This window comes from Dendrobates tinctorius, unplaced genomic scaffold, assembly GCF_039654945.1.
Source record: "Dendrobates tinctorius isolate UK_male_01 unplaced genomic scaffold, ASM3965494v1 ptg000151l, whole genome shotgun sequence".
NCBI classification, from domain to species: Eukaryota; Metazoa; Chordata; class Amphibia; order Anura; family Dendrobatidae; genus Dendrobates; species Dendrobates tinctorius.
Window position 1 is genome coordinate 9,275,042 of NW_027361818.1, and position 15,531 is coordinate 9,290,572.

At 51.1% G+C, this 15,531-nt stretch overlaps 1 protein-coding gene across 5 annotated transcripts in view; it reads right to left on the reverse strand.

The window, feature by feature from the left end:
• The window catches only part of PLD2 (phospholipase D2), an 86,658-nt gene extending 71,695 nt beyond the window's left edge, over nucleotides 1-14,963 (reverse strand). For 3 of the 5 annotated variants that reach the window (XM_073547097.1, XM_073547096.1, XM_073547092.1), the window contains exon 1: nucleotides 14,359-14,487. The gene's annotated coding sequence lies outside the window, so the exon portion shown is untranslated. Of the gene's footprint in view, nucleotides 1-14,358; nucleotides 14,560-14,839 lie in introns of those variants that run through there. The other 2 variants (XM_073547094.1, XM_073547095.1) reach the window with 2 other exon arrangements.
• Nucleotides 14,964-15,531: the final 568 nt, after the last annotated feature.

Genomic DNA, 15,531 nt, shown 5'->3' on the forward strand with positions numbered 1-15,531 from the left:
ATACCTGCATCACCAGGAATCTGGGTTGAGTCAGGGTGCTGGTGGGATACCTACATCACCAGGAATCTGGGTTGAGTCAGGGTACTGGCGGGATAACTACGTCACCGGGGATCTGGGTTGAGTCAGGGTGCCGGCGGGATAACTACATCACCAAGAATCTGGGTTGAGTCAGGGTGCTGGCAAGATAACTACATCACCAGGGCTCTGGGATGAGTCAGGGTACTGGCGGGATAACTACGTCACCAAGAATCTGGGTTGAGTCAGGGTGCTGGCGGGATACCTGCATCACTAGGAATCTGGGTTGTCAGGGTACTGGTGGGATAACTACGTCACCGATGATCTGGGTTGAGTCAGGGTGCTGGCGGGATAACTACATCACCAAGAATCTGGGTTGAGTCAGGGTGCTGGCGGGATACCTGCATCACTAGGAATCTGGGTTGAGTCAGGGTGCTGGCAGGATACCTGCATCACCAGGAATCTGAGTTGAGTCAGGGTGCTGGCGGGATACCTGCATCACCAGGAATCTGAGTTGAGTCAGGGTGCTGGCGGGATACCTACATCACCAGGGCTCTGGGTTGAGTCAGGGTGCTAGCGGGATACCTACATCACCAGGAATCTGGGTTGAGTCAGGGTGCTGGAAGGATAACTACATCACCAGGGCTCTGGGTTGAGTCAGGGTACTGGCGGGATAACTACGTCACCAAGAATCTGGGTTGAGTCAGGGTGCTGGCGGGATACCTGCATCACTAGGAATCTGGGTTGAGTCAGGGTGCTGGCGGGATACCTGCATCACTAGGAATCTGGGTTGAGTCAGGGTGCTGGCGGGATACCTGTATCACCAGGAATCTGGGTTGAGTCAGGGTGCTGGCGGGATACCTACGTCACCAGGAATCTGGGTTGAGTCAGGGTGCTGGCGGGATACCTACATCACCAGGAATCTAGGTTAGGTAAGGGTGCTGGCGGGACACCTACATCACCAGGAATCTGGGTTGAGTTAGGGTGCTGGCGGGATAACTACATCACCAGAAATCTGGGTTGAGTTAGGGTGCTGGCGGGATAACTATGTCACCAAGAATCTGGGTTGAGTCAGGGTGCTGGCGGGATACCTGCATAACTAGGAATCTGGGTTGAATCAGCGTGCTGGTGGGATACCTGCATCACCAGGAATCTGGGTTGAGTTAGGATGCTGGCGGGATAACTACAGCACCAGGAATCTGGGTTGAGTTAGGATGCTGGCGGGATAACTACAGCACCAGGAATCTGGGTTGGTCAATATGTTATAGCCACCGGCTAGAGAAAAGGAGTAGCATAAAGCTCAGGATGTAAACATTTGGTCCCATCACATAACATCCATTGACTCGCATATTATATCCACCACCTACATTCCTCTATATAGTAATAGGTATTACTACTCTATAAACACCCGGTGGCTGAGAAGCAATAAAGATAATGGTGCTGTACGCTGATAAGTAATGGTCTTATAATGAGTGTGGAGATAAGCTATCAGGTGACACTTGGTGATAACCGTAGGCATGCTCTACACCTAGAGGAAGTCATCCCACAAGTAGATCACAGCCCAGAGAGCGTAGTCTGACCATTCTGCAGACCTCGCTAAGGGTGGTCACACGCGACCCCCCGATTCAGACCTCGCTAAGGGTGGTCACACGCGACCCCCCGATTCAGACCTCGCTAAGGGTGGTCACACGCGACCCCCCGATTCAGACCTCGCTAAGGGTGGTCACACGCGACCCCCCGATTCAGACCTCGCTAAGGGTGGTCACACACGACCCCCCGGTTCAGACCTCGCTAAGGGTGGTCACACACGACCCCCCGGTTCAGACCTCGCTAAGGGTGGTCACACACGACCCCCCCCCCCCCCGATTCAGACCTCACTAAGGGTGGTCACACACGACCCCCCCGATTCAGACCTCGCTAAGGGTGGTCACACACGACCCCCCCGATTCAGACCTCGCTAAGGGTGGTCACACACGACCCCTCGATTTTGAATGTAGAGGACATGCTCAGCAACAATTACATTGCCAAATCCAGGACATTAAAGCGGCTTATATCAGGTGAGAGCTGTAACTTCTCCACAGGACAGAGGAAAACCTCTTAATAACAGGGGTAAATTCCAGAGTAATGGATGCAACATTTGCCTGGCACTATAGATATCAGAGGCTGACGATCGTGTTTGCATACAGCAAATTAAACTTACCATTGTATTGCTACAGAAAGGCGACGTGCGGCTACTAGTCAAGGGGTGCAAGAGAGGCCTGGATGTCTTCCTGGAGCGTAACAATATTGTATCTTACAGTGATTAGGTTCTTTAGAAGGACGTAGATCTGGGGATTTATTCTGACGGAATATAGGCTGAACTGGATGGACACGTGGCTTTTTTCGGCCTTGCTATGTCACTATGCTACAGACAGGCAACACGCGGGGGCTATATACAGGCGACATAAGGAGGCTATATACAGGCGACATAAGGAGGCTATATACAGGCGACATAAGGAGGCTATATACAGGCGACATAAGGAGGCTATATACAGGCGACATAAGGAGGCTATATACAGGCGACATAAGGAGGCTATATACAGGCGACATAAGGAGGCTATATACAGGCGACATAAGGAGGCTATATACAGGCGACATAAGGAGGCTATATACAGGCGACATAAGGAGGCTATATACAGGTGACATAAGGAGGCTATATACAGGCGACATAAGGAGGCTATATACAGGTGACATAAGGAGGCTATATACAGGCGACATAAGGATGCTATATACAGGTGACATAAGGATGCTATATACAGGTGACATACATATGGGTAACGTTTATGTGAAGGATAGCAAGTTATCTTTTTTGAGTAAGTAAAACATTTCACAGTAAGGTTGTGCACCGGATGCAGCAGGATCTGTCCTACGTATAAGGAATGCACAAGTTCCTGTGACTCTAAATGGTATTTTACACAAATCAATTTTTTCGGTTCAATCCCAAGTAGGTCAACAAAAAAGTAGCTGTTTATGGGAAGGTTATGTTCACTGCATTAACGAAAAAGGTTTTATATACCCATGTAACGGATAATATAACCCTTGATGTATCGCCATCCTTCACAGAAGCATCAGATACCGAAGCCTCCGCAGAACCTCCAGGTGTCTACTTTCTTTATGGCAATTTGCTAAAATCCCGGTGACCTTCGAGAGGGAGGAGGTCACACATTTCCAAACTATCTTCACTCATCCTAAAGTAAAGCCTGCCTGGAGTTTTGGTAAGGCCTCTTTCACACATCAGGTTTTCGCCGTCAGGCGCGATCCGGCGCTTTTGACAGAAACCGGATCCGGTGAAATGCAATGCCGGATCCGGTTTCCCCCCCATTGACTTGCATTTGCGCCGGATCGCGCCGGATGGCCATGCGTTTCATCCGGTTTTCGCCGGATCCGGCAATGTGTCGCGATCCGGCGTCTGGAAAAAACGTCTACTGTAACTTTTTTGTCTCCGGCGAAAAAGCCGGACACGCCGGATCCGGCGCGTCCGGCTTTTTCACACAATGAAAGCCTATGAGCGCCGCAATGCGCCGGATCCGGTTTTTTGGTCTGAGCATGCTCAGTAGCTCTGCCCACAAGACATATATAAAAGCAAGACAGTGGGACCCACAGCCACACCCAACATGCCACCCAAGAAAGCAACCAAGCGAAGCAGGAGAAGGCAGGAGACCACTGCAGCACCATCCGCACCACCACCACCCCAAATGGAGCAGCAAATGGAACATGCTGAGGAGGGGAGGCCAGCAGCAGATGAGAGACGGTAATTATCAAATCCCCCATTCCTCCAAACTAGGGCCATGGAATATCAAGATATTCATTGGCCCTTTGTTTCTCTTTATTCAACAGCCGCCCAATAGATGCAGCAGCAGCAGCAGCAGCAATGGCAGCAGCTGGAACACCACCCACAGGCATGGAGTGTGGCCACCAGGAAGACACCACATCTTCTTCTGGGAGCCCTCCCTCGCATCGTCAGCGTTTGACGGTAAGTTTTTATTTCCAAAATCCATCATCTCTGTAATATATGTCTATTCATTGCCTTTTATTTCAAAACAGGAATCACAAGATGAAGAGGAGCTCCCAGAAGAAGGAGGAAGGGGTGGACAGACACCTGGAGTGGGCTCACAATTGGTAAGTTTTTTGCATCAAACGCAGAAACACAACATCACACTACACACAACACATAGAAAACAATGTTCTGCAGACCACACACAGCAAACAAATGCCTACATCCAAAGACATAACTTTTTTTGTTTTCTTCTCTAGTCTTCCCAATCTGGTGCTCGGCCAAGAGGTCCTCGCAGTGCCTCCCAGGGTCGTCGGCGACAGCAACGCGGCGGTCACCAGCGTGTAAGTATAAATATTTTTGCTTTGTTTTTTGCACTTTTTATTTCATTTCTTTTGTGGAGGCTAATTATGTTATTTTTGTCTTTTTCTTTAACAGCCTTCACAGCGTGCTCCCGACTCTGACCGTGAGGATGGAGGGATTGATGTGGACCGCCTCATCGATCTCGTCAGAGAAAGGGAGCCGCTCTGGAATATGGCTGACCGCCGCCACGCTGACCTGATCGTTACCCGACGACTCTGGGAGGAAATCTGTTCGCTCCTTGTGGACCGCTGGGAGGACCTCGAAGCTCGGGCCCAGATTAAAGAGCGTAAGTATATACAGTACCGGTTGCTTGATGTAAACCAGTGTTTCCCGAACTCCAGTCCTCGTGGTCCCCACGGATCATGTGTTCAGGATGTCTATTTACTATGGAAATCCTGAAAACATGACCCCTGGGGACCATGAGGACTGGAGTTTGGGAAACACTGATGTTGTATACTAACCACTCCTTTTTCGTTTCAGGGAACAGAATTGTGAATCGGTGGCGGTCTGTGAGGGATCGTTTCAAGAAGGAGTTCAATAAAGAGATGCGGGCCCCGAGTGGATCTGGAGGACGCAGGAGCAAGTACAAGTACGCACAAGCCCTGTCATTCCTCCGGGAAACAATGCTCACCAGAAGGTAAATATTACACACCACATGTGAAAAAAAATGTTAGATGTAAATTTGTTTTTTTTTCTCTTTATTCCACAGCACGGTGAGCAGCACTCGGGAGCCGGCACGATTGGACCCTTCTGAGGCGATCCCTGAGGAGACCGGCACCGAGGGACACTTCGACCGCCCCGGTACATCTGCACCTTCCCAGCCTTACCACACATTCGACCCATCTGTCCCATCCACCAGCACAGGAGCATCGTGGCCGCCTGCATTACATGAAGCTGCTGGTGAGGAGATCGCTTTCCCTTTACCCCACCCTTCTACCCCTGCCACCTCTAGTACACCTGTGGGTACTGGGCGGCAGCGGCAGAGGGGTCAGGAAAAGACTTATGCGCCAGAGTTCTTGCATCTGAATGCATCTTTCCAGAACTGTCTAAAAGTCTTGTCAGAGCAAATCTCCGCAGGCTTTCAGCAGATCAACTCCAGCATTCTGGAGGTGAAGACACTTCTGCAAACCATGCATTCAGAAGCAAGATCTTCGCCAAACCACACCTTTTTCAGGTCTGTTGTGGAGCGCATGGAAACGCTCTCTCCTGCCCAGCAGATGCATGTAATGCATTCATGCCACGCTGCTCTCCAGCAAGTTACCTCCCAACCTCCTCCTCCCACCACAGTAGTTCCTCCACCTGCACCCCCTCCAGCCACTTTCCATCCTCCCCCTCCTATTACATCTACACCCCCTCCAGCCACTTTCCATCCTCCCCCTCCTATTACATACCATCCACCTCCCCAGCACCATCCACCTCCCCAGCACCAGCAACCTCCCCAGCACCAGCAACCTCCCCAGCACCAGCAACCTCCCCAGCACCAGCAACCTCCCCAGCACCAGCAACCTCCCCAGCACCAGCAACCTCCCCAGCACCAGCAACCTCCCCAGCACCAGCAACCTCCCCAGCACCAGCAACCTCCCCAGCACCAGCAACCTCCCCAGTACCAGCAACCTCCCCAGCACCAGCAACCTCCCCAGTACCAGCAACCTCCCCAGCACCAGCAACCTCCCCAGCACCAGCAACCTCCCCAGTACCAGCAACCTCCCCAGTACCAGCAACCTCCCCAGTACCAGACATCTCCCCACTTCCAGCAACCTCCCCAGTACCAGACATCTCCCCACTTCCAGCAACCTGCCCCGTACCAGACATCTCCCCACTTCCAGCAACCTGCCCCGTACCAGACATCTCCCCACTTCCAGCAACCTGCCCCGTACCAGACATCTCCCCACTTCCAGCAACCTGCCCCGTACCAGACATCTCCCCACTTCCAGCAACCTGCCCCGTACCAGACATCTCCCCACTTCCAGCAACCTGCCCCGTACCAGACATCTCCCCACTTCCAGCAACCTGCCCCGTACCAGACATCTCCCCACTTCCAGCAACCTGCCCCGTACCAGACATCTCCCCACTTCCAGCAACCTGCCCCGTACCAGACATCTCCCCACTTCCAGCAACCTGCCCCGTACCAGACATCTCCCCACTTCCAGCAACCTGCCCCGTACCAGACATCTCCCCACTTCCAGCAACCTGCCCCGTACCAGACATCTCCCCACTTCCAGCAACCTGCCCCGTACCAGACATCTCCCCACTTCCAGCAACCTGCCCCGTACCAGACATCTCCCCACTTCCAGCAACCTGCCCCGTACCAGACATCTCCCCACTTCCAGCAACCTGCCCCGTACCAGACATCTCCCCACTTCCAGCAACCTGCCCCGTACCAGACATCTCCCCACTTCCAGCAACCTGCCCCGTACCAGACATCTCCCCACTTCCAGCAACCTGCCCCGTACCAGACATCTCCCCACTTCCAGCAATCTGCCCCGTACCAGACATCTCCCCACTTCCAGCAACCTGCCCCGTACCAGACATCTCCCCACTTCCAGCAACCTGCCCCGTACCAGACATCTCCCCACTTCCAGCAACCTGCCCCGTACCAAACTCCTTCCCCATACAACTTGCCATCAACATCATCTGCTCCTACAGTCCCTGCCCAACCCTCCACTCCACCACCCACCACCTCTTCTGCTTCCCACATGTCCACCCATTCTGTAGTTTTTTCCACACCTTCACCTCTAACTGTTCCTTCCCCACCACGATCCCAGTCCTCTCTCCACACTCCCAGTGTCGAAGTGTCCCGCAGCACCACCAGCAGTATTTCCACCACACACTACACAGATTTATAATGTGTGTATTTAAATAAAAATGACCAGTTTTATGGTTTCAGTTTTATAGTTTCAAAGTTTTATTAAACAAGTTTATTAAATTTTTAAAAAAAGTTAACTAAAAAAAACATTTTTCAATAAAAGTTAAATTATTTTACACTGGTTGTCTGTCATTTCTTTCTGCGGCGAAAAAGGTTAAATACAGGGTATTTAAAAGGTGAAATGGTATTCAAAACCAGGTATATAACTGTGGGTAAATTTTAGCTTTTTGCCACAGTTGTGTTCCTGGTTGTGTTTGAAGCAAAGTATTTCACCTAAAAAGTTGTGTTTATTGTTGGTGATTTCCTAACAATGTACACAACTTTTGTTAAAAGGTGAAATACTTTGCATAAAACACAACCAGGTACACACCTGTGGCCTAAAGCTAAAAATAGAGACCATGACAAGATAGCCAACTTTGGTTGGCAAAGGTATATACTGTTGGTACAGAAGGTACACAAGTTTGGTTGGGCACAAATCTTTCACACTCTGTCATCCTGCCAGTGTACTCTGCCTTGAGGTGACATAAAGTATAGTGCAAAATTGTCCCTCATTACTGAAACCGTCACAGAACTTCTAGTGATGTCATGGTAATCTTGCAAGGTGGTTTCTTCAGAGGTGTCCTCAATGGAAATGGGTTCCTTGCAGATAACAAAATTGTGGAGTACCACGCACGCTTTGATCACCTCGTCCACAGTTTCTGTCTTGAGGTTGATCGCAGTCAATAGGACCCGCCATTTGGCTGTCAGAATACCAAAGGTACATTCAACCATTCTTCTTGCTCTTGTGAGGCGGTAATTAAAAATGCATTTTGGTCTTGTCAATCCTCTGCTAGAGTACGGTTTCAAAAGGTGTTCTGACAGCTGGAAGGCTTCATCCCCTACACAGACAAATGGCATAGGTGGACCAGATGTTTGCGGCAGCGGTCTAGGTGGTGGGAACTGGAAGGTGTTTCCATACAGTTTACGCCCCATGGCAGACAGTTTGAAAACTTGAGAGTCATTGGAGCGGCCATAGGCCCCAATATCAACCGCAATAAATTTGTATTCCGCGTCAGCGATGGCCATGAGGAAAATTGAAAAATATTTCTTGTAATTGAAATATTCCGATCCCGATCCAGCTGGCTTTACAATGCGGATATGTTTCCCGTCCACAGCGCCCAAGCATTTGGGAAACTGACATATCTGTTGAAACTTGTCAGCAATTTCAATCCACCTCTCTGTTGTGGGCTCTGGTAAAAACTCTTCAGCTAAGGAGTCCCACAGTGCACGGCATGTGTACTTCACTATTCCAGATATGGTGGAAATCCCGAGTCTGTACTGGAAATGCAGTGACGAAAGGGATTCTCCAGTTGCAAGAAATCTGTGGGGAATTAAAAAACAATAAATTAGTTTTAAATCACAGCATTACATACCAAAACTGAGCTATAACACTTGGAGATACAAACTACCACCAACAATATTGCAGTGAAAGTGTGCTCTGATGCGAGCATATCCAATAAATGTGGCTTACCTTAAAGTTACCATCAGATGCTCTGCGGGTGAAACAGAGAAGCGGCAATAGGTGTCCGCTTTTCTTATGAGGTGTGCAATGCGCTCCACCAAGTAATCAAAATTCTCCATTTTCATCCTAACATATCCAAAAAATTTATCCGGGTTTCGTCGAAGGTCCATGCAGAGTGTAGAATAGACCCCACGCGTCATTCTCTTGGCTGTGATGGGGTGGATCCACAAACGTCGTCTACGATGCCTGATGCGCTGCTGTCTCGCTCTCTCCTTCTCCAGAACAATCACCCTCAAACGATTCGCCTCCGCTGTAAAATCCGCCAAATTCTTCAAAATATTTCCAATGACAACATCCATCTTTGCCAGTAACTTGCTCTTCTCTCCAACCTGCACTTTCTCCTCTACAACCTGTCAAAGAAGGGCTGTGGGAACACGCTATATATAGTTTTCCAGTAGCCAATCCCGTTCGGAAGGCCACAAGGGTCAATTTTAAAAATCGGATCCGGCGTAATCCGTCGAAAAACGGATAGAAAAACGGATGAACCGGATGAGACGGATCCGGTTTTGTCTGTCAAGAAAAAGACGGATCCGGCAGAAAACCGGATCCGTCACATCCGGTTTTACGAAACATTTGCCGGATCCGGCATTCCGGTACGACGCCGGATCGCGCCTGACGCCGAAAACCTGATGTTTGAAAGTAGCCTAAGGCAGCAACATTTCCGCTTGTCAGGCTGCAAAGCAAATGTTAAAAAAATACACGCCTGTGACGGACGCAACGATCGTTAGGTTACGTTGCTCGCTGCACCAGTGACGTCACTTTCTGTACCTCGTAGTACAAGTCTAGGATGGCTGTCCGCTCATGTGATTTGTGGTCGCCAACTGCACATTTTCAGACTGTTCAATGTGTTAGTAATATCAGGAACTGAAAACTTCTCAAACATATGTTAATCATTTTTCGTAGTAAGATTCTCTATTTCGCTGGAATTCAACCACTGGGACGATTGAGTAGAAGGTCGAGCAGGACAATTTCAATGGTGTGAGCGCATGGGGCAATAGCTCCAGCGCCAATATACAGTTAGGTCCATATATATTTGGGCAGAGACAGAATTTTTCTAATTTTGGTTCTAGACATTACCACAATGAATTTTAAACAAAACAATTGAGATGCCGTTGAAGTTCAGACTTTCATTTGAGGGTGTCCACATTAACATTGGATGAAGGGTTTAGGAGTTTCAGCTCCTTACCATGTGCCACCCTGATTTTAAAGGGACCAAAAGTAATTGGACAGATTAAATAATTGTAAATAAAATGTTCATTTCTAGTACTTGGTTGAAAACCCTTTGTTGGCAATGACTGCCTGAAGTCTTGAACTCATGGCCATCACCAGACGCTGTGTTTCCTCCTTTTTGATGCTCTGCCAGGCCTTCACTGCGGTGGTTTTCAGGCCTTCACTGCGGTGGTTTTCAGTTGCTGTTTGTTTTTGGGCTTTTCTGTCTGATGTTTAGTCTTTAACAAGTGAAATGCATGCTCAATTGGGTTGAGATCAGGTGACTGACTTGGCCATTCTAGAATATTCCACTTCTTGGCTTTAATAAACTCCTGGGTTGCTTTGGCTTTATGTTTTGGGTCATTGTCCTTCTGTAGTATGAAACGACGACCAATCAGTCTGGATGCATTTGGCTGGATCTGAGCACACAGTATGGCTCTGAAGACCTCAGAAAACAGGCCTCACAGGGGTGGCAACCAATGGTGTTGATGCCTGCTGCCCCAGAATCCAGCTGATTGGAGAGATAAAAAGTGCGGGAAGAGTTTATAAATGGCTCTGTCACACAGGTCAGCTGATTGTCTGACAGGAATCAAAGAAGAAACGCCCGCCCCGAGTTTTTATTAGTTTGTTTTCTTTGTTTTGCTTGGGGGGATTCTGGTTATGGTATACGGTAATCTAAAGTTGATGGAATGGTGTTTAATTTAAGTATTAAGTGTTTCAAAGGTCATTTATTAATTCATGGTTATTAAAAAATTTTTGGTAACCCTTAATAAAAATGCCAGGGCCATTTTATGCCAGAAAGGTGTCAATGTGAGTTTATTTCAGGTTAGTTCAGCAGTTCATGTAGGTTTTGTGCTACCATGGAATGTCTTGGAGATTAAGTGAAAAAAGTAATGAATGAAGCCGCAAATTTCCGAAGTGACCCCAAAACCCCATTTCTTCGGAGAACAGTCCCGTCAGGAGAGGTGCGAGAGTAATAACGGAGAACAGTCCCGTCAGGAGAGGTGCGAGGGTAATAACGGAGAACAGTCCCGTCAGGAGAGGTGCGAGGGTAATAACGGAGAACAGTCCCGTCAGGAGAGGTGCGAGAGTAATAACGGAGAACAGTCCCGTCAGGAGAGGTGCGAGAGTAATAACGGAGAACAGTCCCGTCAGGAGAGGTGCGAGGGTAATAACGGAGAACAGTCCCGTCAGGAGAGGTGCGAGGGTAATAACGGAGAACAGTCCCGTCAGGAGAGGTGCGAGAGTAATAACGGAGAACAGTCCCGTCAGGAGAGGTGCGAGGGTAATAACGGAGAACAGTCCCGTCAGGAGAGGTGCGAGGGTAATAACGGAGAACAGTCCCGTCAGGAGAGGTGCGAGAGTAATAACGGAGAACAGTCCCGTCAGGAGAGGTGCGAGAGTAATAACGGAGAACAGTCCCGTCAGGAGAGGTGCGAGAGTAATAACGGAGAACAGTCCCGTCAGGAGAGGTGCGAGAGTAATAACGGAGAACAGTCCCGTCAGGAGAGGTGCGAGAGTAATAACGGAGAACAGTCCCGTCAGGAGAGGTGCGAGAGTAATAACGGAGAACAGTCCCGTCAGGAGAGGTGCGAGAGTAATAACGGAGAACAGTCCCGTCAGGAGAGGTGCGAGAGTAATAACGGAGAACAGTCCCGTCAGGAGAGGTGCGAGAGTAATAACGGAGAACAGTCCCGTCAGGAGAGGTGCGAGAGTAATAACGGAGAACAGTCCCGTCAGGAGAGGTGCGAGAGTAATAACGGAGAACAGTCCCGTCAGGAGAGGTGCGAGAGTAATAACGGAGAACAGTCCCGTCAGGAGAGGTGCGAGAGTAATAACGGAGAACAGTCCCGTCAGGAGAGGTGCGAGAGTAATAACGGAGAACAGTCCCGTCAGGAGAGGTGCGAGAGTAATAACGGAGAACAGTCCCGTCAGGAGAGGTGCGAGAGTAATAACGGAGAACAGTCCCGTCAGGAGAGGTGCGAGAGTAATAACGGAGAACAGTCCCGTCAGGAGAGGTGCGAGAGTAATAACGGAGAACAGTCCCGTCAGGAGAGGTGCGAGAGTAATAACGGAGAACAGTCCCGTCAGGAGAGGTGCGAGAGTAATAACGGAGAACAGTCCCGTCAGGAGAGGTGCGAGAGTAATAACGGAGAACAGTCCCGTCAGGAGAGGTGCGAGAGTAATAACGGAGAACAGTCCCGTCAGGAGAGGTGCGAGAGTAATAACGGAGAACAGTCCCGTCAGGAGAGGTGCGAGAGTAATAACGGAGAACAGTCCCGTCAGGAGAGGTGCGAGAGTAATAACGGAGAACAGTCCCGTCAGGAGAGGTGCGAGAGTAATAACGGAGAACAGTCCCGTCAGGAGAGGTGCGAGAGTAATAACGGAGAACAGTCCCGTCAGGAGAGGTGCGAGAGTAATAACGGAGAACAGTCCCGTCAGGAGAGGTGCGAGAGTAATAACGGAGAACAGTCCCGTCAGGAGAGGTGCGAGAGTAATAACGGAGAACAGTCCCGTCAGGAGAGGTGCGAGAGTAATAACGGAGAACAGTCCCGTCAGGAGAGGTGCGAGAGTAATAACGGAGAACAGTCCCGTCAGGAGAGGTGCGAGAGTAATAACGGAGAACAGTCCCGTCAGGAGAGGTGCGAGAGTAATAACGGAGAACAGTCCCGTCAGGAGAGGTGCGAGGAGTAATAACGGAGAACAGTCCCGTCAGGAGAGGTGCGAGAGTAATAACGGAGAACAGTCCCGTCAGGAGAGGTGCGAGAGTAATAACGGAGAACAGTCCCGTCAGGAGAGGTGCGAGAGTAATAACGGAGAACAGTCCCGTCAGGAGAGGTGCGAGAGTAATAACGGAGAACAGTCCCGTCAGGAGAGGTGCGAGAGTAATAACGGAGAACAGTCCCGTCAGGAGAGGTGCGAGAGTAATAACGGAGAACAGTCCCGTCAGGAGAGGTGCGAGAGTAATAACGGAGAACAGTCCCGTCAGGAGAGGTGCGAGAGTAATAACGGAGAACAGTCCCGTCAGGAGAGGTGCGAGAGTAATAACGGAGAACAGTCCCGTCAGGAGAGGTGCGAGAGTAATAACGGAGAACAGTCCCGTCAGGAGAGGTGCGAGAGTAATAACGGAGAACAGTCCCGTCAGGAGAGGTGCGAGAGTAATAACGGAGAACAGTCCCGTCAGGAGAGGTGCGAGAGTAATAACGGAGAACAGTCCCGTCAGGAGAGGTGCGAGAGTAATAACGGAGAACAGTCCCGTCAGGAGAGGTGCGAGAGTAATAACGGAGAACAGTCCCGTCAGGAGAGGTGCGAGAGTAATAACGGAGAACAGTCCCGTCAGGAGAGGTGCGAGAGTAATAACGGAGAACAGTCCCGTCAGGAGAGGTGCGAGAGTAATAACGGAGAACAGTCCCGTCAGGAGAGGTGCGAGAGTAATAACGGAGAACAGTCCCGTCAGGAGAGGTGCGAGAGTAATAACGGAGAACAGTCCCGTCAGGAGAGGTGCGAGAGTAATAACGGAGAACAGTCCCGTCAGGAGAGGTGCGAGAGTAATAACGGAGAACAGTCCCGTCAGGAGAGGTGCGAGAGTAATAACGGAGAACAGTCCCGTCAGGAGAGGTGCGAGAGTAATAACGGAGAACAGTCCCGTCAGGAGAGGTGCGAGAGTAATAACGGAGAACAGTCCCGTCAGGAGAGGTGCGAGAGTAATAACGGAGAACAGTCCCGTCAGGAGAGGTGCGAGAGTAATAACGGAGAACAGTCCCGTCAGGAGAGGTGCGAGGGTAATAACGGAGAACAGTCCCGTCAGGAGAGGTGCGAGAGTAATAACGGAGAACAGTCCCGTCAGGAGAGGTGCGAGAGTAATAACGGAGAACAGTCCCGTCAGGAGAGGTGCGAGAGTAATAACGGAGAACAGTCCCGTCAGGAGAGGTGCGAGAGTAATAACGGAGAACAGTCCCGTCAGGAGAGGTGCGAGAGTAATAACGGAGAACAGTCCCGTCAGGAGAGGTGCGAGAGTAATAACGGAGAACAGTCCCGTCAGGAGAGGTGCGAGAGTAATAACGGAGAACAGTCCCGTCAGGAGAGGTGCGAGAGTAATAACGGAGAACAGTCCCGTCAGGAGAGGTGCGAGAGTAATAACGGAGAACAGTCCCGTCAGGAGAGGTGCGAGAGTAATAACGGAGAACAGTCCCGTCAGGAGAGGTGCGAGGGTAAAAAGTGTGAAGAAAACATGAGGTGCTATCTGCACAGGGGATCTCTATACAATGCAGACAGACACTTCTGACACCAGTGATCAGGTTCACAGCTCACCTTTCATGTGACACCTGTTCACACAAGACTCCACTGCAAACACCAAGAGGCCACAACGTGCACAGCCTGATACATAATATACCTGTACAAGCACCTGACCCGGCGGCCATCACTTCCTGCAGGAACCACACCTCCACCCAGTACCAGTGCCGAACTCCACCCAGTACCAGTGCCGACTCCACCCAGTACCAGTGCCGACTCCACCCAGTACCAGTGCCGACTCCACCCAGTACCAGTGCCGACTCCACCCAGTACCAGTGCCGAACTCCACCCAGTACCAGTGCCGAACTCCACCCAGTACCAGTGCCGGACTCCACCCAGTACCAGTGCCGACTCCACCCAGTACCAGTGCCGACTCCACCCAGTACCAGTGCCGACTCCACCCAGTACCAGTGCCGGACTCCACCCAGTACCAGTGCCGACTCCACCCAGTACCAGTGCCGACTCCACCCAGTACCAGTGCAGCTCCTCCCAGCTATACCTTAGCTCCATGAATTCATCTTCAGATTTCTTCACAGCAATCCTCCTCCCCCAGTCTTCCGTCTCCAGCCCGCACTCCGTGTGCAGCCGCCTTATGATTACTGCTCCTCTGCACTGCAAGGGATTAGTACAATGAGGAATGTGCGTTACCCCGCCCGAGACCTCCCCTCCCGCCACCAGCGCCGCCCGGTCCCAACCTCAGACACAACTTTCTGCTTACATATTCTGAACTAGTCACTGAGTGCAACCCCAGGACATCAGCCGGCACACCGCCCCCCAGCGGTCACCACACCGCCCCCCTGCAGTCACCACACCGCCCCCCAGCGGTCCCCGCTCCCCTGCAGTCACCACACTGACCCCCAGCGGTCCCCGCTCCCCTGCAGTCACCACACTGCCCCCCAGCGGTCACCGCTCCCCTGCAGTCACCACACTGACCCCCAGCGGTCCCCGCTCCCCTGCAGTCACCACACTGACCCCCAGCGGTCCCCGCTCCCCTGCAGTCACCACACTGCCCCCCAGCGGTCCCCGCTCCCCTGCAGTCACCACACTGACCCCCAGCGGTCCCCGCTCCCCTGCAGTCACCACACTGCCCCCCAGCGGTCACCGCTCCCCTGCAGTCACCACACTGACCCCCAGCGGTCCCCGCTCCCCTGCAGTCACCACACTGACCCCCAGCGGTCCCCGCTCCCCTGC